This window comes from Magnolia sinica, chromosome 8 (genome assembly GCF_029962835.1).
Source record: "Magnolia sinica isolate HGM2019 chromosome 8, MsV1, whole genome shotgun sequence".
Taxonomy (NCBI): domain Eukaryota; kingdom Viridiplantae; phylum Streptophyta; class Magnoliopsida; order Magnoliales; family Magnoliaceae; genus Magnolia; species Magnolia sinica.
Genome location: NC_080580.1, coordinates 4,882,263 through 4,909,752, shown reverse-complemented (window position 1 = coordinate 4,909,752; position 27,490 = coordinate 4,882,263).

The window sequence follows — 27,490 nt, the reverse complement described above, 5'->3', positions numbered from 1 at the left end:
TTTCATTCCATTCATGAGTGGTCCATCTGATCTGATGTATTGTCGGATCAGCCTATTTTGGTGAAAATAAGGTCCCTGGTCGAACTAGATCTGGCAAATAGTGAGGGAGGGGCACGGATTTGCCCAGAGACATGACCCGAATATGTAGGGCCCACCGTGATGTTTGTGTTCTATCCACGCCGTACATCCATTTAAAAATATCATTTTATGGCATGAGCCCAAAAATTAGACAGATCCAAAGCTCAAGTGGACCACACCACAAGAAACAGTGTGATATTGACACTAACTGTTGAAACCTTCTTGAATACCACCATGATGTTTATTTTCCATCCAGCACGTTCATAAGGCCACACGTATATAGATGAAGTAAAAACAAAAAACATCAGCTTGATCAGTAACTTCTATGGTCCCCAAGGAATTTTCAACGGTAGGCATCCAATCCCCACCGTTTCCCGTAGTGTGGTCCACTTGAACATTGTATCTGCCTCATTTTTGGGTTCGTAGCCTAAAAGAACCTGGAAAAAGAGATGGACCAGTGGATAAAACAAATACATCACGGTGGGCCCCACAGACATGGGTTACCGGGTCTCTAGGCAATCCACTGCCGGGGGTAGAAGGGTTTGAATGGATATCTACACTCGCAGGTAGCCGCTGCCTGCCTGTCTACGCTATCGATGATAGTTACGGGATTTTGTAACAAAACGTCCTCACATGTTACTGTACGTCAGGACCTCAATCTTTGGATCTACGGTCATCTTTTAATGATCCAAACCATTTATATGATGGGCCTCACCTTGGATGAGGATACCTTATCCCTTGGATCATTCGACTCTTTTCCTTTGTATATGAACGGTCTCCTTAATCTTTGAATAATCGAACGGATGAAATATTCCAATTTGAGATTTCTTTTGGGTATCCTCCTCTGCTCTTAGGCCATCATATGAACGGTTTGGATCGTCAAAAAGGATCCAAATCCAATGGCTAAAGATCCAACATATCCATTTGTAATAGGTAGAGATCACGACCTCTAGCAAACCTCTAACCAACGGACCATCCAAATAGAGCTGGCCCACATGGGTCAGTCAGGGAGCTTAACCCCTCACCTAAAAGCCCAAAAGTCTAAGATCCTCTCTCTTTATACCTCTCGTTTTCCTCAAACCACCAACACCAAAACGAAGTAAAAAAAAAAAAAAGGAAGAGAAAGGGACCAAAATCATATCTATCTTCTACGCATTGTACTCTGGTGGGTCTTCTTAATACCGTTTGATACGCGGTCTACGCCGGAGCCACGTAGCATACGGTGCCATTGTCCACGTGGCGGCATCACTAGTTATCTAGTCGTTATCAATTAGTTAGCGTAAGTATTTTAGATGATTACGCACTAAGGGTTGGTAAAAGTTGAGCTCTAAAAGTGGTTTACCAAGTCCTAACTATTTTCCATTTTTGTAGACTTGAATTATAGTTTCACACGTGTCGAGCCTGCCCTACTCACATGTAGTCACACGTGCAAATATTATTCACATGTTGTCACACGTGCAAATATGGGAAAACCCTGAGTAAGATTTGAGCTTTCCATCAGGTGAGACTCAATGATTAGATCTTCTGGCTTTAGAAAGAAGTCTATTATATATTTATATTGATCAGGTGGGCCACAAACGGACTCCGTATTGGTCGATAGTGGACCCATCATGATTTATGTATTTTATCCATACCTTCCATCCATTTTTTCAGCTAATTTTAGAGTATAATCCCAAAAATAAGGCAGATCCAAATCTCAAGTGGACCACACTATAACGAACAGTGGGGATTGAAATCCTACCATTGAAAACTTCTTGTGGGCCAGTGAAGTTTTGGATCAAGTTGATTTTTATGTTTTCCCTTCATCTAGGTCTTTGTGACCTTCAACGGTAGGCATTCAATCCCAACTACTTCCTATGGTGTGGTCGATTTGAGCTTTGGATCTTCCTAATTTTTCAGGTCATACTGTAAAATGAGCTCGAGACATGAATGAACCACGTGGATAAAATACATACATTATGGTGGGCCCCACTGAGCTTTTCCAGTAACAAGCAGTACCAAGCATCATGGGGTCACTACCGAATCCAGAGTCCAAAACCAACAGATGGTCAAAACCATGTTTCTCCCCTGCCATCAGCCCGGCGGCTGATGGTCGGTGCTCTGTGGGCCCCACCATGATGTATGTGTTTCATCCATGCCGTTCATCCATTTTTACAGATCATTTTAAGCTTTCTCCCAAAAATGAGAAGGATATAAATCTCAGGTGGACCACACCATAGAAAAAAAGTAGTGATTGGATAAATCCTCATAAGGCCCACTGTACTGTTTATTTGACATCCAATCTGTTGATTAGGTCATACAGGCCCAGATGAAGGGAAAAAACAAAGATCTGCTTGATCAAAAACTTTTATGGCCACCAAAAAGTTTTTAATGGTCGACGCTCATTCAACACTGTTTCCTGTAATGTGGTCCAATTGAGAATGGGATGTATCTCATTTTTTGAATAGTCAGTAAAATGATCTGTAAAAAGTGATGAACGGCATGGATGAAACACATACATCATGGTGGGCCCCACAGAGCACCGACCATCAGCCATTGGCTGGTGTCAGGGGGAGTAGCCAATCCGTTTCCCATAATCAAAACCATGTTTCTCCTGGCCATACTTTCGTTTGTACGTTGTGGCCCACCTGATCAGTAAAATAGACTTCTTTTTAGGGAATAGATTTAAATAATGGGACCCACTTGATGGAAATCTCTAATACTGCATATATGTGGCATATGTATACGTACGCCCGTATGGATGGGTATGTCTCCCACATCCCAAACTGTAAATAAATGGGGGTTATTTGATACTCCGGCTGGGCATGATGCTTGATACACAGGCAGTCAGAAATTATATACATAGATAAATTAACTCAAAACAAACTAGTTGAATTAGGAAACTCACTGTGGCTAAGTACCAATATCAGTTTCATTTAACAGTCCTAACCTCTCTTATTGATGACACTAGTTGAAATAGGACCTTAGGATTATTTTCAGTTTTATCCACCCAATTATTGTCCACTAATCCAATGCTCTCTTAATTAAATAAAAGGAATTTTTGGGTCATGATGCATCTAAATTGACACCTATAATTTGTACAGTTTAATTTGAATAACCTGAAATCTGGATGTCATTCATTTTTGGGACCATGCTATAAAATGAGCAAAAAAGATAATGGACACTGTGGATATACAACACATGCATCAAGTTAGGCTCTATGATTGGACGTGGTTTGGGCATTTAGGCTACCAGAAGCCATGCTCTGTAAACCCTACCATGATGTATGTGTTTCATTCACCTTGTTTATCCATTTTCCAAATCATTTTATAGGATGACCCTAAAATTGAGATAGGTCTATATATATATATATATATATATATATATATATATATATATATATATATATATATATATATATATATATATATATATATATATAGGTGAGCATTCCGGCAAAAACCACACACATACACACACACACACACATATGGGAAATGGTTCTACGTGGTCCACCTCATGGGAACTTCCCTTGAGGTCAAGCTATGTGGGCCCCACCATGATGCTCGTCGAACATCTACCGCATCAGTCATATGCACCATTCCATAGTGGGTCTAGGACTTAAAAGTCAAGTCAATCCATGACTTGTGTGGGCCACACCACATACAAAAGTTGAGAAATGTTACCCTCCCATTAAAACATTCATAATCATTTATTGGGCCCATTGAGATGTGGTTCACAAATCTAGCCCATGCATTATGTGTGTCCCACTTGGATGAAAGGTCAAACTAAGTTTTAGATGCATCCAAATCTCGGATGGGCCCACACAAAGTGCTTTCATATGTTTTAGGCATGTCTTCACACAATTTTAGATCATATGGCCCACCGGAGTTCCTAATTGGGATATCCCGGCATTTAGGCTACCAGAAGCCATGCTCTGTAAACCCTACCATGATGTATGTGTTTCATTCACCTTGTTTATCCATTTTCCAAATCATTTTATAGGATGACCCTAAAATTGAGATAGGTGTAAATTTAAGTGCACAACATCACGGGATATACGTGTCATGGCTGTCTAATTCGAACGGTCCATGTGATGCGGCATCCCATAAAACCTACCCTGATCTAAAACTTTGGTGGGCTATAGAAAGAGAGATGCAAATCAAGGGAGGAAACTGTTTGTCTTTTTCGTGGCCCACCAAAGTTTTGGATCAAAGAAAAAGTTGTGCCTTGGGGTTTCATGGGGCGATGCATCATGTCGGACCTTTCAGATTTTGGAATCACATCACATATGATGAGCTCTCAAAAAGTCCGCACGAGTTCCTTGGGAACCGGTGCGCAGCATAGCATTTTGTTTGTATGTATATGTGTGTCCTTTCATTCATGTCTGTATGACTTAATTAACAGGTTAGATGTCAAATATTAAACATTACAGTAGGCCTTAGGAGGTTTTTAATGGGAGACATTCCATCACTCCTATTTTCTTGTGGTGTGGTCCACCTGAGATTTAGGTCTACCTCATTTTAAAGATCAAGCTCTAAAATGATTTGGAAAAATAGATAGATAGTGTGAATAAAACACATACATCATGGTGGGGCTTACGGAGAATTAACCACCTAGCTACTCGCAGCGTCATTAGCCAAACTCCCCAGGTAAACCTGAACTGCTCTCCTTCTACTCTCCTTCCGGTGTTGTTGGCAAACCATAGTCTCCTCTTACCAGGTCTGAGCTAGATATCCAATTTCTCGATGAAATCTCATTTATTTATTAAATATAGATTCAAATTCAAATAATATAGAAAAATAGTCAGATATAAGTAAAATACAGATATAGAATATTCAACTGGGATTTTGATTCCGATATTCAAATATCCGACCCGTTTACAGCCCAAATAATTACTATATAAATGAAAATATAACTAATTACTATGTAAATGAAAATGGGAAGATTGTTCTGAAAGTTGTTATTGACTTTGCCACTTTAATAAGGGTAGAGAGACCATGGTTTTCCAACTAATCTCTATATTGGTCATGAAGTTTAGCTAATCTTGCACGCTTTTGTAAAAGGTAAGCCCATCAACATGAGCACATGCTCACGTGGCGCAGGGATCACAAATCGATCCATGCCATTCATTTGTTGGGCCACATGGTTTACATGTTAGTTTGATCAAGTGGGCCACAATTTACAAAAATAAATTGATGGTTATTAAGGCATCGTTTGGATTATGCAATGGGTTGGTTTTTGTTTTTTTTTTTTTTAAAGCGTGGGCGGTGGGTGTCTTAGGCCTTTTCATGGCCAAGCTTTTCTTCTGGAAATGGAGAGTTCTAGAAGTCTCGGTTTCAAGAGAGAAAATTATAATAATTATTCAATGGTAGTTTTTTTAGATTTTTATGAGCATAGTTGAAGCATGGATTTCCATCAATTTTATATTTAAGGATGTGTTTTAATGGCAGCTGAAAAATTCAGAAACTCTTGTAAGAGATGCTTCATATCTTGTATTATATTTGGATAATAATTGCTTTATGAAATCTAATATTTCCTTTATTATCTTATGAAAAATGATTATATTTTTTATAGACAAAGAACTATCTAATTAATATGGAATTTACAATTTGATGTTTTTTAACAAGTTTTTTTTTTTTTTTTTTTTTTTAAACTACCTCATTAATCATTAATCGATATAATTATCATTGGACGGTTGGGGGGACTCTAATCATAGGTTTGTTCATGGGTCCTACCATGGTGTTTATGTAAAATCTACCTCAATCCTGACTGATTTCCATGGCATAGTCCAGATCAAGGGCCCAAAATATATCTTTATTTGCAATTCAGGTGGACCACATGATTAGAAAGAGTGTACAAGGCAATGTTCTCCCTTACTGTTTTCAATTGTCTGATTCACTTGAATCATGGATAGGCTTGATTTTTAGACACCAATCTTTCTTTCTTTTTCTTTTTCTTTTTAATGTGGCATTTAATGGTTAGAGTGGATTTCATATAATCATGAAGGTGAGCCCATAAAAATCATGGGAGCATCTCTCTCTTAATAAATTTCTTTGATGTGATCCACTTGAATCATGAGTTAACCGTCCTTTTTTTTCCTTTGCTCTTGCATTAAATTGGGATTATGCATTTAATGCTCAAGTGAATTTTGCATACGCATTGGCCCATAAAAAAGCAAGTAGTTTGACTGGACCTACCATGATGTGTAGGTAAGATCCACTTCAATTATTGGATATCTAGTCATCTATTACACTAAGAGATAAAAAGATAAAGCTGACTTGTGATTCTAGTGAGCCATACCAATGAAAATAGTTTGGAGAGAGACATCCACCCTTGATTTGAAGGGACTGATGTAGAGCGGGTCGCAGATAGTTTCATGGCCAAGATGGATCAGAAAAAGGCCCGGTCGACGACAGAAGTGATCTAGACCATCGGACTTTAGATCGGGCGTATTTTACAATCTGGAATGAGTTATCCGGCGTAAAATATATGATTTTGGGGTAGAACGAGCTACTTTAGCCAACTAACCCAGCTATGCTGGGTTATGCAACCCGGATTTGCGAAATACCCTTGGATCGACGGTTGTTTCCTTGTTTTAATTTCGTTTTTACTATAAATAGTAAGTTTTAGTTTGATTATAATTCTTCATCCGTCAGGCTCTAGGAGTTGCGTCCAACGTGAAAAGAACTTAGAATAATTAGGAGAACGGTTTGGTAAAGCCATACTATTTTTGGCCGAAAACCTTGCGCACTAGTAGACATCACGATCGTCTATAAATAGTAAGTTTACTATTTATAGTAAGTCGCGGATTCTAGGAGTTTGAGTTGTAGTTTGATTCTGATTTCTTTCCCATTGCTTGGTACCCCTATTTAAAGGGTTGTGAACTCGTTTTTATTCATCAATTAATCAATTTTGAATTTCTTAGAATTTATTTCTATTTTCTGCTTTCTTTCCTCGTGGATTCGAGAAGTCTCTGTGAGGAGTCCAGAGAAGCTCCGTGGATTCGGAGTAGTTATCCTCATCACGTTCATCCCTACGTCAATTGGTATCAAAGCGAGGATTCCCCTCGGGCCGATGGCAAACAATGAAGGTATGAATCAAAATCCTGTGGACGGTGATCCAGGGATTCGTTATCTTTCGGAAAGAATGGAAGCTTTCCACCGGGAGAGTCAGTTGACCATGCAAGGGCTGCAGGCAACTCTCGACCATCTTGCGGATGCGCTACTTCCGCCCCGAGCCCTAGGCGGTGCTCCACCACCTTTGGTTGCTCCACCACCCATGGTTGTTGTACGACGCAACCACGATTTTCGTAGAGCACTACTAGTGGCAAACCGTAGGGCTACACCAGATGATTCAAGTTCTAGCGATGAGGACCTTAATGAGGGTTTTGCTTGACGACCAATCCATGGAGGTGATCATCTAAATCGTGCTGAAAGAGACTATCGAGGTAAGGCTGAACTTCCTAGTTTTAACGGTTTATTACATATAAAAGATTTTCTCGATTGGCTAGCTGAAGTAGAGAGATATTTTGATTACATGGACGTGTCAGATCATAAAAGGGTAAAATTGGTAGCGTTTAAATTAAAATCTGGTGCTTCTGCATGGTGGAAACAATTACAACTCTCACGAGCCGCGGAACAAGGCGCCCATCTCATCATGGCCACGGATGAGGCGTCTTCTTCGATCTCGATTTCTCCCCGTGATTATGAGGAGATATTATTCCAGCAATATCAAAATTGTAGACAAGAAAATCGAGCAGTCATAGATTACACGAAGAATTTCAACGGTAGCTACGAAGCGATCTGTCGAATCGAGTCACGAAGGTGGCACGATTTATAGATGGGTTGCGACCAACAATTCGGACCGAGTTCAGATGTACCTAGTCGGGACTATGGATGAAGCGATTCAATTGGTGGGTAGGGCGAAACACAACTTGCAAGAGCTCTGCTCGTCCATATCCTTCAACTCGACCCCCATGACGGGTCCCACACAAGATTAATGCTGGCACGAGGAAAAGACCTAGTACTTCAACTTCCTACAACCGCAAGCCGTGATACGGTGAGCGGCTCATCCAGACCTCAACGTGCACCACCCACGGGCTCGAGTAGGATTCCAAATCCTTATGCTCGTCAAGGTCGAATAATTATTACCACTGTGGCCAACTAGGCCACTTATAAACACTTGTCCTCAACGTCCATGACACACTTGACTATAAATGAAGGGGGCACGAAGATGAGGCCGTAGAAGAAGACCATCATTTGATGAACATGAACAAATCACTAAAGAAATAACCGGTGGCGATGAAATGACGGGCGAAGATCGTGGCGAATTTCTAGTTGTGAGGCGATTCCTGAATGCCCCACGAAAGGAATTACATCCACAACGACACAATATATTTCGTACTCGGTGCCGCAGAAGAAGACTATATAGCTTTAGGTGGTAGTAGTGAGAATATCGTTTCGAGAGTGATGGTGGACAAGTTGCGGCTATCAACGATGAAGCATCCTTCCCCGTACTCAATCGGCTGGATAAAAAAGGTGAATGAGACTAAGGTAACTAAACAATGCACTATCTCGTTTTCAATTGGTAAAAATTATAAGGATCAAATATTTATGATGTGGTCGACATGGAAGCTTGTCATATGCTACTCGGTCGACCCTGACAGTCGAACCGTGATGCGACCCATCGGGGACGAGATAATGTTTACATATTCGTCAAGAATAGTCGAAAAATAATCCTTGGACCTATGGCACCAGAGATCCACCCTGAAGCCTCTAAAGTGGAGGAGTTCCCTCTTGACCATTCGAGATTTTATGGAGGAATTCAAGGAAACCGGCGAGGTATATGTTGTAGTGGTGAAGGGCGAGGAAGGGGAACCCTCAAACATCCCTCCAAGTTTCGGACTATTGCTAAACGAATTCAAAGAAGTTTGGCACGAGGATTTACCGATGGATTGCCCCATGAGGGACATCGACATCACATAGACCTCATCCTTGGGCTGCGCAACCGCCCTCATTATTGGATGAGTCCGAAGGAGTGTGAGATACTTCAGAGGTAAGTGGAGGAATTGATTCGCAAGAGTCTTTTGAGAGAGAGCATGAACCCATGTGCCGTACGGCATTATTAACGCCAAAAAGATGGAAGCTAGCGCATGTGTGTCGACCTGGCAATCAACAAAATTACCATTAAATATCGGTTCCTAATACCACGGTTGGACGACATGCTCGATATGTTAGAAAGGGCGAAGGTGTTCTCTAAACTGGATCTAAGGAGCGGATACCATCAGATTCGTATTCGAACCGGTGATGAGTGGAAAACGACATTCAAGATCAAGGAAGGTTTGTATGAGTGGCTAGTTATGCCCTTCGTATCGAACGCACAAGTACTTTTATGCATTTGATGAATCAAGTTCTAAAACCGTTCACGGCCAATTTGTGGTAGTATATTTTGATGACATATTGATATATAGCCAGGATGAGGCGGAGCACAGGAAACATCTCAGGCAGCTGCAAGTCTTACAAATTAACAAGTTATACCTCAACTTGAAGAAGTGTAGTTTTTAACTGACAGCCTGTTATTTTTAGGATTTATTGTAACGTCCACAGGCATTCGTGTGGACGATGAAAAGGTGCGAGCTATTAGGGAATGGCTAATCCCGACAAACATTCATGAGGTGAGGAGTTTTCACGGGTTAGCGACTTGCCATCGTCGATTTGTGTGAGATTTTAGCACCATAGTCGCGCCTATAACAGATTGCATGAAAAAAAGACCGTTACAGCCGACCGATAAAGCTGACAGAGCTTTCATGAGATCAAGCATTGTTTATCTACAACACCGGTTTTGGTGCTTCATAATTTCGACAAATTGTTTGAGGTTGAGTGTGACGCTTCATATGTCGGAATTGGAGGCGTATTATCACAGGAAGGCAGGCTGGTAGTCTTCTACAGCGAGAAGCTTAAAAGAAGTGGTCGACTTATGAGCTTGAGTTGTCCGTAGTTTGTTCTGGCGCTGCGACATTGACGGCATTATCTGATTCAAAGAGAGTTTGTTTTGTACACTGACCATCAAGCATTAAAGTTTATTAATAGTCAGACTAACGTGAATTGTGTGCATGCTAGATGGGTTGCAATTTTACAGGAATTCACGTTCGTTCTAAAGTACAAGTCAGGGCAGCAGAACAAGGTGGTTGTTGCACTTAGCCATCGTGTAGATTTCTCTCAATTAAGCACAAGGTTCTTTTGCTCGCATCTCTCTAGCACACGTTTAAGATATTCAAGGCATTCATAGAAAGATGATGTAAGACTCGTGTCCTAGCTCGTACCGTTCCGTTGGCTTTCGCGGTCCTCCCGGTCGAATTTCGACGACCCACGACGCGTAAATAGCAGTGGCGCGCGATCCTGAGTTGTACCCTGTATTTTAGAGTCGGTTCGACCCGAGACTTGTACCCTAGCGACCGCGCCGTCGCCGCGGTTCCGATGTCGCGTCTCGCGCGCCGAGGTGATACCCATGCCAGAAGATGTGGGCTCGCATTCAGTTTGAGGAAAACACCGCGCTGTTGTAAACTCAAGAGAACATCACATCAAATCCCATCAATCTCATCAATCAATCACACATCACCTCTCATGTCAAAGTACAACCCCATCCCCAAGCAACCCCTAAAGTCAAACTCTCTTACACAAAGTACACCCACCACATCACACACCCATCTCTCTCTTCCAACCTCTCTCTCTCCCTCATTCTCTCCAAGCAACCGTCCATGGGTTCCATGGGAGAGAAACTAGTGTGGCCCACCTTCCTACCTTCCATCTCCACCATCCAAGTCCGATCTCAACCGTTGAAGTCCACCCATTTGAGCTCTAGCCTGCATTGGCGGAAGAATGAAGAAGAGATCTAACGGTGGGTGCTTTTCTCTCGCTCTCTCTCTCTTGGTTTGATGGCCCACCATGGATGTATATATGAGATCCACGCTGTCCACAAAATGGGCCAGCCTTGTTGGACCATCCAGGGGCAACAATTGCTGCCCGTTTCTAGGCACGCCCTATTGAAGGGAAAACACGAAGATCAGCTTGACCTCAAGCTAGGTGGCCCACCTACGTGAAGCCCCCTCTGATGTATGTATTTTATCCATGACGCCCACTTAATGGGACCACCTTACTGCCGTCATAGGGCCTGCATGACCGTCCGGTCATGTAGGGCTGTTTGAAGGGAGATTGTAAATATCAGCTTGAACTTGTAGCTGGTGGGCCACATGCGTGGATCCCACCTTGATGTACGTATGTTCTATATCCCCAGCCGTCCATCTGCACGGCCCAGACCCAATGTTCGTGGGTCGCACCATGGCAGTAGCAACAGTGGTGTGCTGGTACCGTGGATCTCCAGGCCACCCTGTTTTGCTGCTGACTGCTGGGATGAAGGCAAGCACAAATATCAGTTTCATCTCCTCTAATGGGCTACGTGTACGTGGACCCCACCCTGGGATGTAGGTGATCTGCATCTATACCATTCATCTGCACAATGTTCTGTGAGCTGCACCGTACAAGCAGCAGAGGCTTCCATTTGCATTGTCATGGCTGTTGACCATTTGAATGGGGGGGAAAACAAATACCAGCTTGTTCCTAAGCCGGTGGGCCACACTGAGGTGGATCCCGTCTTGATGCATGGTGTCTACACACCAGCCGTCCATCAGAGAGATCATTTTAGGACTTGGGACCAACACAGGCAGGCCCAGCCGACGTCAGGTGGAGTGGGATGCCACCATGATGATTATGTGTTGAAATCCAGGCCGTCCTGTGGCCTGGATGCTTTTTCTTTGTAATATATATATATATATATATAAATATACTAATAATATAATCTATATATTATATAATAATGTTATATGGTGGGCCCTACGTGGGACCCACCTATCTGGGATGCCGATTGGCTGGTCTATCATACACCAGCTACAAGGCTGGTGTAATTGACGTCAGTAAGTCCTGAGGGTCCCACCTTGTTGGGTGTATTGTATAACCACCGCCTGTCCATTTCACGTGGCCCACCCCACACATGTAGATGGGATCTACATTGATGTCTTTATCATATCTGCACCATCCAGATCTTTTGGACGGTGGCACACCTTGATGTAATGCTTTACATCCACGTCGTCCATCTGATTTCGTTGGGACCTTCTCGCTGACGTGCTGTAGCCCAGCACGTGGGAGCCTCTATGATGTACATGTCTCATCCCTGCCATCCACGTGGGCATGGGGCCCATGTACTGTATATCCAAACCGTTTAGCTGTGGGCCCCGCCACCTACGTAGCTGCTGTACTAATGTCAGCAGATCAGTGGTCCTAATCATGAGGTTTGTGCATGTCTAAACCGTCCATTTGGGCGGTGGGCTAGCAGGCCACACCAGCTATATGACTGCTATACTTCTACATCAGAAAGTCGTGGGGCTCACATGAGTTATGTGTTACATTTAGACTGTCCATCAGAGGGCCCTATCGGCTATATTACTGATGTAGTTGACGTCAGCAAGTGCCATGGAGACCACCAGATATATATGTTGTATACCCACGTCATTCGCCCAGTTTTGTGGGAACCACCGCGAGGTATGTGTGCATCCAGGCCGTTCAGCCATGTATCCCACCGTGATACATGTGTTTCATCAACGCCGTCCATCTATTTTCTGTGGTGTGGGGTGTGGGGCGTACTGAGATGTACGTGTCTATATTCACACCGTCCATTTGGACGGTGCTGATTGGAGCCGACCTTGATGTATGTGGCCTTCCATGATGCGTGTGCTGTATTCACACTGTCTATCCATTTGGATGGACGTGTGGTTCACTTGGGCAATGTTTGGATCGTGCTAATTTACATAGACAATGTCTGGGTGGTGCTGATTTACTTAGGAATTGTTTGGATGGTGCTAATCACATTAGTGAACCATGTACCCCTATAATAGTGTACAGTGATACACATGATACACCTACAACTATTGAAATGAATTTTGGTGTAATTTAAGCCCACTTGAGGCCCCTTGGTACGGCCTATCCATGAGGCCCATCATGATGTATTTTTGGCCCATGTGCGGGGCCCACCTGTTTGTATTTTGGCCCATGTGACAGGGCTCACTTGCCTTGTATTTTGGCCCATGTGATAGGGCCCACCTGCCTTATATTTAAGGCCCATACGATGAGGCCCACTTGTTCGAATCTGAGGCCTATGAGCAAGGCCCATTGTGATGTATTCGTGGCCTATCGGCAAGGCCTATTATGATATGTATTAGGCCCATGATGCGTGGCCCTTTTAATGTATTTAAGGCCCTTGTGTGAGACCATGGGCCTCCTGTATGTTTGGCCCTATGAGGACCGCTCCTTGCGAGTAATGATGGTTAAATGTCCACATTGCTGGGCAATGATGGTTTAATGTCCACGTTGTGACCTTCCCTTAAGCCTTGTTCGGCCGATTATCATGACCGATTGTCGATTAGCGATCGAGGCCGTTTATCTTGGCCGATTGATTAGCGATCGAGCCGTTTATCCTGACCGATTGTCGATTAGCGATCGAGGTTTATCTTGACCGATTGCGATTAGCGATCGAGGCCGTTTATTTGAGTGCCAATTAGCGATCGAGGCCGTTTATCTTAACCGATTCGATTAGCGATCGAGGCCGTTTATCTTGATCGATTGCCGATTGCGATCAAGGCCGTTTATCTTGGCCGATTGCCGATTAGCGCGCCGTTTATCTTGACCGATTGCGATTAGCGATCGAGGCTGATTCCGATTGTCGATTAACGATCGAGGCGGATCATTATGACCGATGCGATTAGCGATCGTAGTTTATCTTGATCGATTGTTGATTAGCGGTCAGGCCGTTTATCTTTACCGACTGCCGTTCGACCGTTTATCTTGACCGATTGCGATTAGCGATGGTAGTTTATCTTGCCGATTGGTTAACGATCGAGGTTTATCTTGAATGTTCGATTAGCGATCGAGGCGTTATCTTGATCGATTCGATTAGCGGTCGATGCCGTTTATCTTAAGTGCCGATCGAGAGATCGAAATTTATCTTGACGATTCGGGTATTATCGAGTTTATCTTGGCCGTGTCGATTAGCGATTGAGGCCGTTTATCTTGGGTGTCGATTAGCGATCGAGGCCGTTTATCTTGGCTGCCGATTAACGATCGAGGTCGTTTATCTTGACCGATTCGATTAGCGATCGAGGTCGTTTATCTTGATCGATTGCCGATTAGCGTTGAATTCTGATTGTTATGGCCGATTAGAGATCGAGGCTATTTATCTTGGGTGGATTAGCGATCGAGGCCGTTTATCTTGGCCGATTGTCGATTAGCGATCGAGGCCGTTTATCTTGACGATTGCCGATTAGCGATCGAGGTTGATTATTGATTGCCGATTAGCGATCGAGACTATTTATCTTGACCGATTGACACCCACCCAGCCGCAGTTGCCGATTAGCGATCAAGGCCGTTTATCTTGACCAATTGTCGATTAGCGATCGAGGCCGTTTGTCATGACCGATTGCCGATTCCGATTGACGTGACCGAATTGCTGATTCCGATTATTGACTGATTTCAATTGTCGAGGCGGATTATCGAGACCTATATAGTGTATATGCAACTCGTAGTCGAGGCCCTTTGTGATGTATGTTAGGCCCATGTGAAAGGCCCATCGCGATGTGTATTAAGCTCTTGAGTGAGGCCCATGGTGTTGTATATTTGACCCTTGTGTGAGGTCATGGGTCCATTATATGTTAGGATCTATGAGGGTCATTCCTCGGGAGCAATGTTGGTCCACATTGTCGAGGTCGATTGTCGATGCCGGTCATTGATACCGATTATGAGTGTGTGACTGCATAGCATCATGATACATGCCCATACGCATCATTTGTATGTTTGTTATGAGATGTGGTTGGCCATTGCATATTTCATTAGGCAGATTGTTATGAGACTCCCTGATAGGCGGAGGTTATCTCACATGAGCACACGGTATGCACAGGGTTGATACATGACTGGATTGTATGACTCATGCATCTTGCATTGTGTGCCCTAACGACATCAGGGCTGTAGCCTCCACAGGCATATCGTGGATGGCCGAATGGGAAGAAATCTTGCTCTACATGGGGTCTTATAGATATCCCTGGGTGAAAGTCCCTAAACCCTCTTGGTTCAGAAATTGCTCCAACGTCTAGACGGAGTGGATGCATGAGCGCATGAGGGCCGCATACCGTTAAGCCGTGTCTCCCACGTGTCGTGGTCGGTTGGAAGGGGGTATGGCCTTACGCCCGAGAGGAGGGCAATGCTGGTGAGTTTGACCGGCTCGAGGAATGGGTCCGCTATCGCCGGGCCCGATATTGGCGGCGGATAGTGAGGTCTCTTCCACTCACCTTGTTGCGCGCGATGGGGCGGCAATATGGTTTGGAGTGTAATAGACCGCGGTGATTCCCAGAGAGGAACCGTCTTGATATGTGGACTTATTGGGTAAGGATTGCATATTCATTCATTCATTATCCACTCGGGCTAGTAGTGCGCAACTAATCTGTTGTGTACCTTCGCATGGCCAGGATTTCGGTTGGGCGCACGACTAACTTGAGAGGAGTCTACTACATTGGGTCTAGCTATCCAAATTTAGGTATGGGCCGATTTGGATAGAAGTCCCTTGTGATGGACCCCATAGCCTGCGATCTACGTCTTATCATCCCGACTTCACACTCCAGCATGGTCATTCTATTCGCACCACATATTGCATTACATCCGCCGCATATAGCGTTTTGGGTTACTATGTTTATGCACTTATATGACCTAGATAGAATGACGGTATTCGTGGACTCATCGGGATTTATATATTGTATTGCATCAGCGACATCTGATATTTAGTTTGTTGTCTCCGCATTGCATAGTTGATCTACATTGCTTCATCGTATATGATATTGTTTTTATTATATTTATGTGTCGCATAGCCTGGATAAGGCAGATGGTATTTATGGGTCTATTAGTATGTTTTCGTATTACTCGATTTCGTATGATTTATGATCTTTCTAGTGTTTACGATATTGTATGATTATGGGTTTATCGGTATTTCCGCTTACTCGATTACTCGATATTGCTTACTTGGCACTTACCTTATGCACATACTTTCACCACCCACTAAGCTTTATAAGCTTATGCACGATAGATACATGCGGGTGATGATAGGTTGCAGTTTGAGCCTGGAGCATGCTGCGGTCGTCTGGAGCTTTGATTTATTTTATATATGTATTTTCCTTTCAGTATTGTACTCAAACGATTATTAGTGGATATGTGATGATGATGTTGCGTTTGTGATTTGGGTAATCTTGTGGTTATGCTCATTACGAGATAAATGTCTGTTGGAAAAAAATCCTCCTTGTAGGATACACTTAGCCGTCGTGCATCACTACTTGTTACGATGAGCAACGAGGTGGTCGGCTTCGACTGTCTCAAGGAGCTGTATGCCGAGGATGAGGACTTCAAAGATTCTTGGATGAAGTGCCAAGAAGGTCACCCCAGTGACCTTCATATACAGGATGATTTTCTCTTCAAAGGGAATCGATTGTGCATCCCCCAAAGTTCTCTAAGGGAGCAGATTATTCAGGAGCTACATGGAGGTGGCTTCGGTGGAAGAGTGGTATTACTGGCCGCAATTAGTATGTGATGTAGAAAGAGTCGTACAATGTTGTCATATTTGTCAGACCTTCAAGGGGCAGTCTCAGAATACGGGTCTCTACACCCCATTACCTGTGCCTAACGGTCCTTGGGAGGATTTATTAATGGACTCCGTGCTTCATCTCCCACGAACACAACGCGGCATGGATTCGGTGTTCATGGTGGTATATCGTTTCTCCAAGATGGCACACTTTATCCTATGCAAGAAGACCCTCGATACAACACACGTGGCGAATCTATTCTTCAGGGAGGTTGTACGGCTACACGGGGTCCCCAAGACCATTACTTCTGATCGTGACATGAAGTTCATTAGCCACTTTTGGCAGACTTTGTGGACTCGATTCGATACACGACTTCAATTCAACAGTGCTTACCACTCACAGACTGATGGGCAGACCGAAGTTGTGAATCGCACGTTGGGAAACCTCCTTCACTGTATTTAAAGAGAAAAACCGAAGCAGTGGGATTTGGCCTTACCTCAAGCAGAGTTTGCATTCAATAACATTGTGAACCGCTCGACAGAAAAATCACCGTTCCAGATTATCTACGGACGAGTGCCTCGCTACACACTTAACTTAGTCCCTTTGCCCAAGCACCCAGGCACGAGCATTGCAGTAGAACATATGGCAGACAAGATCATGTGCATCCATGCGGAAGTGCGGACCAAGCTACATGCCTCGAACGAAAGTACAAGGAACAAGCGAACAAGTACCGGCGACAAAAGGTGTTCGAGGTGGGCGACCGCGTTATGGTCCATCTACACAAAGAGAGATTTCCAACCGGGACGTACAACAAGTTGAAAAATAAGAAGATTGGACCCATTCCAATCATTCGAAAGATCAATGACAACGCTTATATTGTTGATCATCCAGATAACATGGCGATCTCACGGACTTTCAACGTCGCGGACCTGACCGAGTATCATAAAGGGACTGATGAGAACTCAAGGACGAGTTTTTTTAAAGTGGAGAGGCGATGTAGAGTGGGTCACGGACAATTACATGGCCAAGATGGATCGAAAAAGGCCCGGCAGAAGTGATCGAGACCATCGAACCTTAAATCGGGCGTATCTTGCAATCCGGAATGAGTTATCGACATAAAATATATGATTTTGGGTTAGAACGAGCTTCTGAAGCCAACCAACCCCGCTATCTCAGGGCGCAGCCTGGAATTGCGAAAAACCTCTGGATCGACAGTCGTTTCCCTGTTTTAATTTCGTTTTTACTATAAATAGTAAGTTTTAGTTTGATTATAACTCTTCATCCGTCGGGCTTTAGGAGTTGCGCCCAACGTGAAAAGAGCTTAGAATAATTAGGAAAATGGTTTGGTGAAGCCAAATAGGACACTTACTATTTTTGGCCGAAAACCTTGCGCACTAGTAGACATCACGACCGTCTATAAATAGTAAGTTTACTATTTATAGTAAGTCGCGGATTCTAGGAGTTTGAGTTGTAGTTTGATTCTAATTTATTTCCCATTGCTTGGTACCCCTATTTAAAGGGTTGTGAACTCGTTTTTACTCATCAATTAATCAATTTCAAATTTCTTAGAATTTATTTCTATTTTCTGCTTTCTTTCTTCGTGGATTCAAGAAGTGTCGTGAGGAGTCTAGAAAAGCTCCGTGGATTCGGAGTAGTTATCCTCATCATGTTCATCCCTGCGTCAATTAATGGCATCTTTATGAAATCTAATATTTCCTTTATTATCTTATGAAAAATGATTATATATATATATATAGGCCTATGGACCAAAATATACCCATCAGTTATTCACATGAACTACACTAATGGAAACAATTTAGGGGGAGAGCGTTACCCTATACACTGCTAATTATGTGGTCCACCAAAATCCTAGATGGGGATGATTTTTAAGCTCTTGGCCTAACATGGGGTCATACACGTGGTGTTACATAAACATCAGGATGGGGCCCACTTGAGCCACTCATCAATTTGCATGCAAGGTGGGAATGACAAGGGGTAGATGAGTAATGATTATTTACCCATATATTTTAAGTTGCTGTCCTTAGGTTGATATTACCTAGGAGCTTGTTTGCAAAGCTTCCCAAGGTTAACATTGATGGAGAGCTTGTTTACAAAGCTTCCAACTTCATAGATTACATTCAAACAATTTCAACATGTAATGGTTGTGAGGCCTGCCATAATGCATGTATCTTATCCACCATGTTCATCTGTTCCACTACTCATTTTAGGGCATGAGTCTAAAAATGAGGATGATTTGAATCTTAAGTGGACCATACCATAGGAAATTGTAGGAATTGAACACTTAACATTGAAAACTTCTTAGGAGCCATAGTAGTTTAGATCAAGTTGATATTTGTGTAGACCCTTCATATATGTCAGTGTGATTGGATGATTAGATACACATCCTATGGGCCCTAAGAAAGTTTCAATTTTGAATAGCGAATGTCATTAAATCCCCGTTTCATGTGGTGTGGTCCTCTTGGGCTTCCAATCTGCCTTATTTTTCAGCTCATGCCCCTCAAAATGAGATGGTAAAACAGATGGATGACATATATCACACACATACATCACTATGTGACCCATAGATTTTAACGGTACCCAATTCCTCTTTGATTTCATGCATGCATTTGATACTAATTTCTAAGCGCAATTGCATAGTTATTTTTCTCTCAAACAAACACCCCTCAAAAGTCATATTAACTATTTACTTCCATTTATATATATAATTGAAGAAACAAACAGGCCCTTGCAACAATCTGTTTGAAAAAGTATAAAAATCTAGATTTCACATCAATTAAATAGTTATTCATAAAATTTCCAAAAAGTAAACTAGTTTCTTTTCTCCTATTTTCGTCCAAATGGCTCTATTTGGATGTAAGTGAGATTAACATTTGTGGGAAGCCTTCATTTTTTTTTTAAAAAAAAGGAGGTTAGTGACATTGGCATTGGTGGAAAATTATTTTAATACCTTCGTGCTCCCATGTTGCCAAGTTGCATAAGTTGGCCCTTACTTTGGCCTCGGTGGCAGCCGCAGACTCACAAGAGTTTCAATATCAGGTCAAGAGTTCGCGTTGTACAGCCCGCCTCAGATTGTGCCAAAATTAAAACTTCTAATTTAGGGTTTGCAATAGGGCATGCGATGGACGGCGTGGATATACAATGCATGCATGTAGGTGGGAGCAACGGTCAGGGTCCGACCGACAACGGTGGATCAGGGGTCGCAGCTGAAAACGAAGCATATAATCGGTCTCATGAGGTTAAGGGTCTTACAACTCTACCCTCCTAGCAAAAAAATTTACCCTCGAAATTTCTCAACAACCAAACTTTATACTAGGCACACTTGTCCTCTTGTTATGTTCAAAGTTTCTAAGTTCTTAAATAAAAATACTAGTTTAGACTAAGTTGTAATGGAAACATAGGGTGCGTTTCTAAAGTTCCCAGATTTGGATATTAATCATTCTATGTTCATAATCATCATAAAGTGAATGATAGCTAATCCAAGACCGTTAGCATATATATATATATATATAGATGGTGAGGACATTTTATGACTTGGGTACAGTTGTGGTTATAATCTTTTGCAAAAATAAAAATTTACCATTAAAGTCTTGACGTATTGAATTCAGGAGCCGAGAATGAGGTACTACGAAGGTTGCCCATAGATGGTTAAATCCCATTACAACGTATGTGTGGGGGTATGAAAAAAAAGATATAATTTTTAAAAGAAAAAAGAGTTGCATAAGCTGTTTGAATTTTCAACTGCATGCTACGTATGAGCACATGTAAGAGCAGGCTAATAACAATCTCACTAACTTTGGGAGAAAAATAAAATAAGGTTTCCCACAAATGCTAATCTAACTAACCTCCAAATGGGGAAACTTAAAATAAAAGAGTAGAAAAGAAAATAGACAACTATCCTCTGTTTCCACAAATGCCAATTTCTGCCCCATTCCACATTTGTATGAGCCACTAAACTCAAATCCATTCGTTGGATTGTCTCTGAGTGCCTGCTAGAAATAAAAATACATTATAACTTATTCACAGTGACATCTTCATTCTCATAATGAGGTTTTGCAAATCCAGATGAACCGAAAATAAACTTCTCCAGGCGAGGTGTGAAATGGTCTATTTTTTAGCCAGAAGATCTAAATAGTGTGGCCCACCTGATGAAAAGCTCAGATCTTACACACATGCTCTGTATCTTCTGCACCCTTGTGGTACTTGGACATGTAGCCCAACCATGCAAGGATGAGGTGTGGTTTTAAGACTCTGGATCCAGTGATGTACGGGTGGGACACTGACCATAGGGCCCACCTCGATGTATTTGTTGTATATCCATGTCGTCCATCCGTTTTTCCAGCTTAGTTTAATGCATGGTCCAGAAAATGAAGCAGATCTAAATCTCATGTGGACCACACCACCAGGAAACATTGGTGATTCAATATTAAAAACATTTTGTGAGCCACAAAAGTTTCGGATCAAGCTAATATTTTTGTTTTCCGTTCATCCAGGTCTGTGTGACCTTATCAACGGGTTCAGTGACTATTGATTCCTGTTGTGTGGTCCACCTGAGATTTGGATCTGCTTCATTTTTGGACCCATACATTTAACTAATATGTAAAAAAAGGATGGACGGCGTGGATATACAATGCATACATGTAGGTGGGAGCAACGGTCAGGGTCCGACCGACAACGGTGGATCCGGCGTCGTAGCTGATCCGTGTTACCATACAATGGACGGATAGAATCGGCTGGTTGAACCAGGTCCGTTGATTGAACCGGTCACAACCAAAGTAATAGTAAAAAATGTTTTGCCTCGCCATGGCTGACGTGTCCGCATGCTAGTAAGAAGCTGACGTGTTCAAATAGATATTTCCCTCTTCATGGTGGACTGCTGACTTTTTTGATATTGACCGTCCGTTTGGAGACCTACATCAAACGGTTAGGGTTGGTCGACTCATGGGATCCTTCTGTGGTCATCCAAGATTGGGTCCACAATGCATGAATGATCTAGATTCATCGACGGATAACATGGATGGCTGCGATGAATTAATGACACAAATGGTATTTTGAAGAAAATCAAACACACTCAATACAATGCAGTGTATGATATCTTGGTGCTCTCTCTCTTGCATTTATTTGTGGGGCTCAAGTAATTTTAAGTGGGGAATTAGATCAATGGTCTGGATCACTGAAACATGAGCTGTACATGTATTCCAAATCAGGACCGTCCACTCATCAAGTGGTCACAAAGCAGGAAACAAAATGGATGGTCGAAAAAACTTTGACTTTGTCACCTCTTTGTTCCGTACAATGCTTCCCACCTGATGAATGGACCATACTGATTTTGGGGCCATGGAACCAACCAAATGGACAGATCAGATCTTTTACAGATGGCCCTCTTTCTTCAGAAATCACAAATATTAGCCAATCCTTTCATCCTCTTTTTCATTTTCCTGCACCGAATTTTGATCACTTACTGTTTTTATTTTGAGCCTTCGCTTTGAAGACTACTGATCAGACGGGTAGGATTATTGATGCATGTGTATCTTCAACCATTCTCAATCAACAGCATCGGAAACTAGATGGACGGTCCCGATTGATACATTACCCTACCACGTGTTTTGGAGAGATGGCTCTACCCTACTCCGGTGTTCCACCGTACCAACCCGACTCGGATTGCACAGCACGTGCTATGTGATGCTGGAATAGCTTCGTACGCCCCCACAATGATTTATTTTGCTTTATCCACGCCGTCCATCCATTTTTCCAGCTCATTTTAGGGCGTGATCGCAAAACTCAGGCGTATAGAACTCTCAGGTGGACCACACAACAGGAAACGGTGGGGATTGAACACCCACCATAAAAATTTTCATAGGGCCCACTGTAATGTTTATTTGACATTCAAACTGTTGATTAGGTCACAAAGAACTGGATGAAGGGTTTTAATCCATAAGAACTTTTTAAGTGTGAGTGCTCAATCACCTTTATTTCCTACAATGTGGTTCACTCGAGATTTAGATCTGCCTCTGCCTCTTCTTCTTTCCCTTCTTTTTAAAAAAAAAAAAAAAAAAATTTTTAATTTTTTTTGGTAACACACGCACACACACCCCACGCACTCATGCTAGTGGAATTTCACCACCTATGGATACTCGAACCCTTGGCTAGGTGTTGAAACTCCCGAGAGTCTACCACCCGAGCAAGAGTAAGGATCCACATTTAGAATTGGTTAAAGTTAGAGTGTTTTTTGTTTTTATTTTTTATTTATTTTACACATGCACACACACCCCCACACACTCACGCCGTAGTGGACTTTCACCACCTATGGATACTCGAGCCCTTGATCGGGTGTTGAAACTCCCGAGAGTCTACCACCCGAGCAAGAGCAAGGATCCCAGTTAGAGTTCTATACCAATCTAGTTAGATCGGTCAGATTGCCCAACTTGACTTGGAAAAACTTGACTGGAAATTGAATTTGGAACAAGTTGAGCTGGTTTTTAGAGGTGGAAAATTTTTTGAGCCGAGCTCAAGCTTATTCGAGTCCAATTCAACTCGTATCAAACCTCAACTCAAATTGACTTGAGTCGAATAGGCTTGGTGACTTGGTTATTTTGATATTGATGTTACTCACCAAGTATTTGATGAAATGACTCAATGAAGTGTTGTTTCAGGTGCATACATTCTTCGTGGGATGGGCAGGTGGCGAGGAAGGAATGAATAAAAAATAAATCACTATATTTCAAGTGCACACATTCTCCTCATATCTTGATTTTGATTCTGCTCGTTGAGAGTTTGATGAAATACCTATAAAGTGTTGTTATTGTTTTGCACTGTGTGAGAAACTGAAAATGCACTGTATGTGTTTGAGAAAATGTCTTAGAGGTTCGAACTCAACTTGAACTGGCCCGAGCTGCTGACTGAACTGAGTTGAGCTGGCTAAGTAGGATCGAGGACCGAGTTGAATCGAGTTCAAGTTGGGATTAGTTATTGGTTGAGCTGAGCCAAGCGATGCGATGCTCGATTTGTGTACAGCTCTACTTAAAGTTACCATGGCCCATTAAGTCCGCATTTGGATGGGATACGGATGGGGTGCTACCCCCTGTCCCGACCTCGGTATAGGTAGGGGCTCTAAAGGGCTCATATGATGTATGGGCTTTAATTATCCACACCATCCATCCATTTTGCAATATCATTTTAGGAACATAAGCTCAAAATTGAGGAAGATTCCAGGCTCAAGTGGATCACACCACAGGAAATATCAATGATAACGTCACCCACCATTAAAAACTTCTTAGGGCTTATTTGCAATTTAACTTATTCATAAAGTCACATAGACAAGAATGAAGGGAAAACACTAGTAGCTTGATCCACAACTTCTCGTGCCTTCAATGAGTTTTCAAGGTACGAATTTAATTCTCATTATGTGGTCCACTTGAGTCTTTGATCTATCTCATTTCTGGGATGATATCTAAATGATATGGAAAAATGGATGAACGGTTTGGATAAAACCCATATATCATGATGGCCCCGGGATGGGGGTGTTTAGTATCCAATCCACTGCAAGAAAGAGCCGGCTGGACCCAGTCCATTCCCAATGGACCAGTCTGCAATTACCATCAAGTCCCAACTTGAAATCCAAACCGTCCATTAGAACGGTCACCTCATGAATGGGCCCAACCACTATCTTATTGAGAGAATATTTTCTATACTTTCAATCCATCATTGTTATATTTTAGCATAGACGACTGGTATAATGGAACTTCTTTTATTATATTTTAAGTACATATGAACGGTCCAATAAAATATTTGCATTATAATATGATAATGTATTTCCATCCTACCAACTGCAAACGTGGGCGCAGCCTTCATAGATTGGGAACATCTGGATGGCTTCCCTAGCTTCAGATTTCCAATGGCCCGAAACAGCTATGATGGAACAATCCTAACTACCGTCGTGTGGCCCACGAATGTCAGTTTAATGAAAAATAGCCAATGGCCAGGATTTGAAAGAAAAATGGCCAAATTAAAGGAATTGATCATATGGACATATCGGATTTGTAGGAGATCCTGGGCCGTGCCACCAAACGGACGGTCCTGATCAATGATGGGACTTTCCCAATGTAACGTAGGGCCATAGTGACAGATCTCCTTCTCAGCAATTTCTTGCCCGGAAATTCCCGGAAATTCTCATATTTGAAAATTTTCTCGGATAATTGAAAAGATGTCGCAGAAAATTAAAATATTTACAATATTTATCCTAAATAAATATAGGGATTTCCTGCCGAGGCATTTGAACAAAAACATTATGTGTGTGTGTATGATCCACGTCGTTCATTCATTTTATCTGCTCATATTAGATATGAGATCAAAAATGAGACAGATCAAAAGAACAAGTGGACCACATCATAGGAAACAGAGGGAAGTGAACACTTACCATTGGAAACTTGATATAGGACAATTAACCACTTGCTCTAGAAGCTCGAACTGATAGAGCACGAGAATTTAATCCCTTTATCTCATAGTCCAAGCCTCAAATCCATGGGTTCCGCCCTAAATGATCCATCCACCTCACACGGGTCCCACATCCATGGATTATGCGGGCCACCCACCCCTAGTGTGCCCCTGCATCCCACAAGCTTCCCCACTCAAACCTAGTGTGAAAATCCCCCGCATTAAAACTTCCTCAGGATAATAGAAGTTTTGGATCAAGCTGGGTTATATTTGTGTATTCCTTTAATCCATGCCGGTGTGATACACTACCGTGTGGGCCATAAGGAGGATCTAACTTTCAACAGTGAATACCATTTTCGGCATTGTTTCCTATTATGCTGTCCACTCGAGCTTAGAATCTATTTGTTTTTGGGATAATGCCTTAAAATGAGACGGTAAAACAAATGAACAGCATAGATCAAACACATACATCACGGTGGGTTCCACACTTGTATACAATCCTAATGAATTTCTTGCAAGAAATCACATTTTTGATGTATATTTTAGGGGACGTGACTTTCTACCAAACATGGATAAATTATCATAATTGCCTGTTTACCATCATTTATAGGTGGACATGAAAAAATCAAACACCCCAAAACTGCAAAATTCATCCTAAATACAATTTTACTAAATAGTGGCCTCCAATGGCTGACGGGTTACTTTTACTACCTTTATTTTTATTTTCTTTACAAAGAAGCGATTAAGGAATATGTGGCGTGTCTAACAACTCATTAGCACATGCAAAACAATATTATTATTAAATAAATTGAAATTTTAAAGGGAATATGTGGCGTGTGTCTAACATCCAACTCATTAGCATATGCAAAACAATATTATTATTAAATAAATCAAAAATTTAAAAGATTCAATCATAAAGTAGTCCAAATCATTAAAAATAAAATAAAATACACCACTCAATACATTTAAATTCAATTGCAACCCATTTAATGATTTAATCAGCTTGATTGGTGTGTGACCACAATCATGGGGACCATGTATGAGAGGTTTGGATGTTTCACACATACCCGTGGAGTTGTGCTATCTGTGGTTTTTTATAATTTCTCTCTTCAAAGCAGCTTTCGGGAGGCATTATTTGGTAAAATGTCGGTTCCAATATGATTTTGTAATAAAAATCCCATGAATATATAAATTTAAAATTTAAATACTAGAATGGACACCCGGGGGAACACACATGCATAACATTATAATGCTGAGAATCCAATCACACGTATGCTTTTTTTCAAATATCTTATTTTTAATTATAATTGGATTTTAATACTGAGGAATGGCCTAATACAACTGCATATGGAGGTCGGATGCTCTACAACGTATGTAGAATAATCTTACTCTACAACATGATCTGTAGTGCCCACCGCCATGTTTACATTACATCCAATCCGTCCATCATGTAAGTCCTCTCATGTTGTCCATGGATCCCAAAATCATCTGATTAAAAATACGGTGGGCCACACAAATTAAAATCATGCATTAAACTTATAAAATATGTGTTGTGGTGTAGCCCACCTGGGTTTTTTAATGGTCTTCTTTTTGGGGTGTCCATCTATCATGGTTGCCTGCATCTTGGGAATGGATTGGATGGCTGATAAAAACAAGGTGGGATCCACAATCGGGCTGGAAGATTTTAGTGGTGAGATCCCTATCTTAGATGTTCCATGTGGTGTGGCCCACCTGTGTTTTATATAGGTCTAATTTATATAGACCTTCAAGTTGACCTGATCTTGACTTACCAAAGGCCCTGGGGGAGATGCTCTGTTGGAATGATCCTGGCCATCCAATCGAGAGTCTGAAAATGTTTCTTCGCAAGGAATGTCTTATTCAACATTTAATAGCCAAAAACTCCAATAAGATGGTTAGAAGTTTCCTAACCAAGTTATTTCGAAATAATAAACAATCCAAGGCAGGCCCACCAGGTTGGACGGTTGCGATCTATGACTGATACACCCACCTGTATGGTATGATGCGTACTGCCGCACATTTCGTTTGCGATTTTCTATTCGGTGAGTTAATTTGATACTCCGGCAATGTATGACGCTTGATACGCAGGCCCTTAAAAACTGTAGGCGTGGGCTTTAAAAAAACTTAAATTAAACCGATTAAATTGTGTAAGTTACTGTTACTACTTTACAATTCCAAAAGAAAATTAATTGAACAATCCTAACCTCTGATTCATGGACACTTGCTTGTTGAATTGGGACCATTGGATATTTTCCATCCTAACCGTCCAAAACAATATTCACCAATCCGGTAACT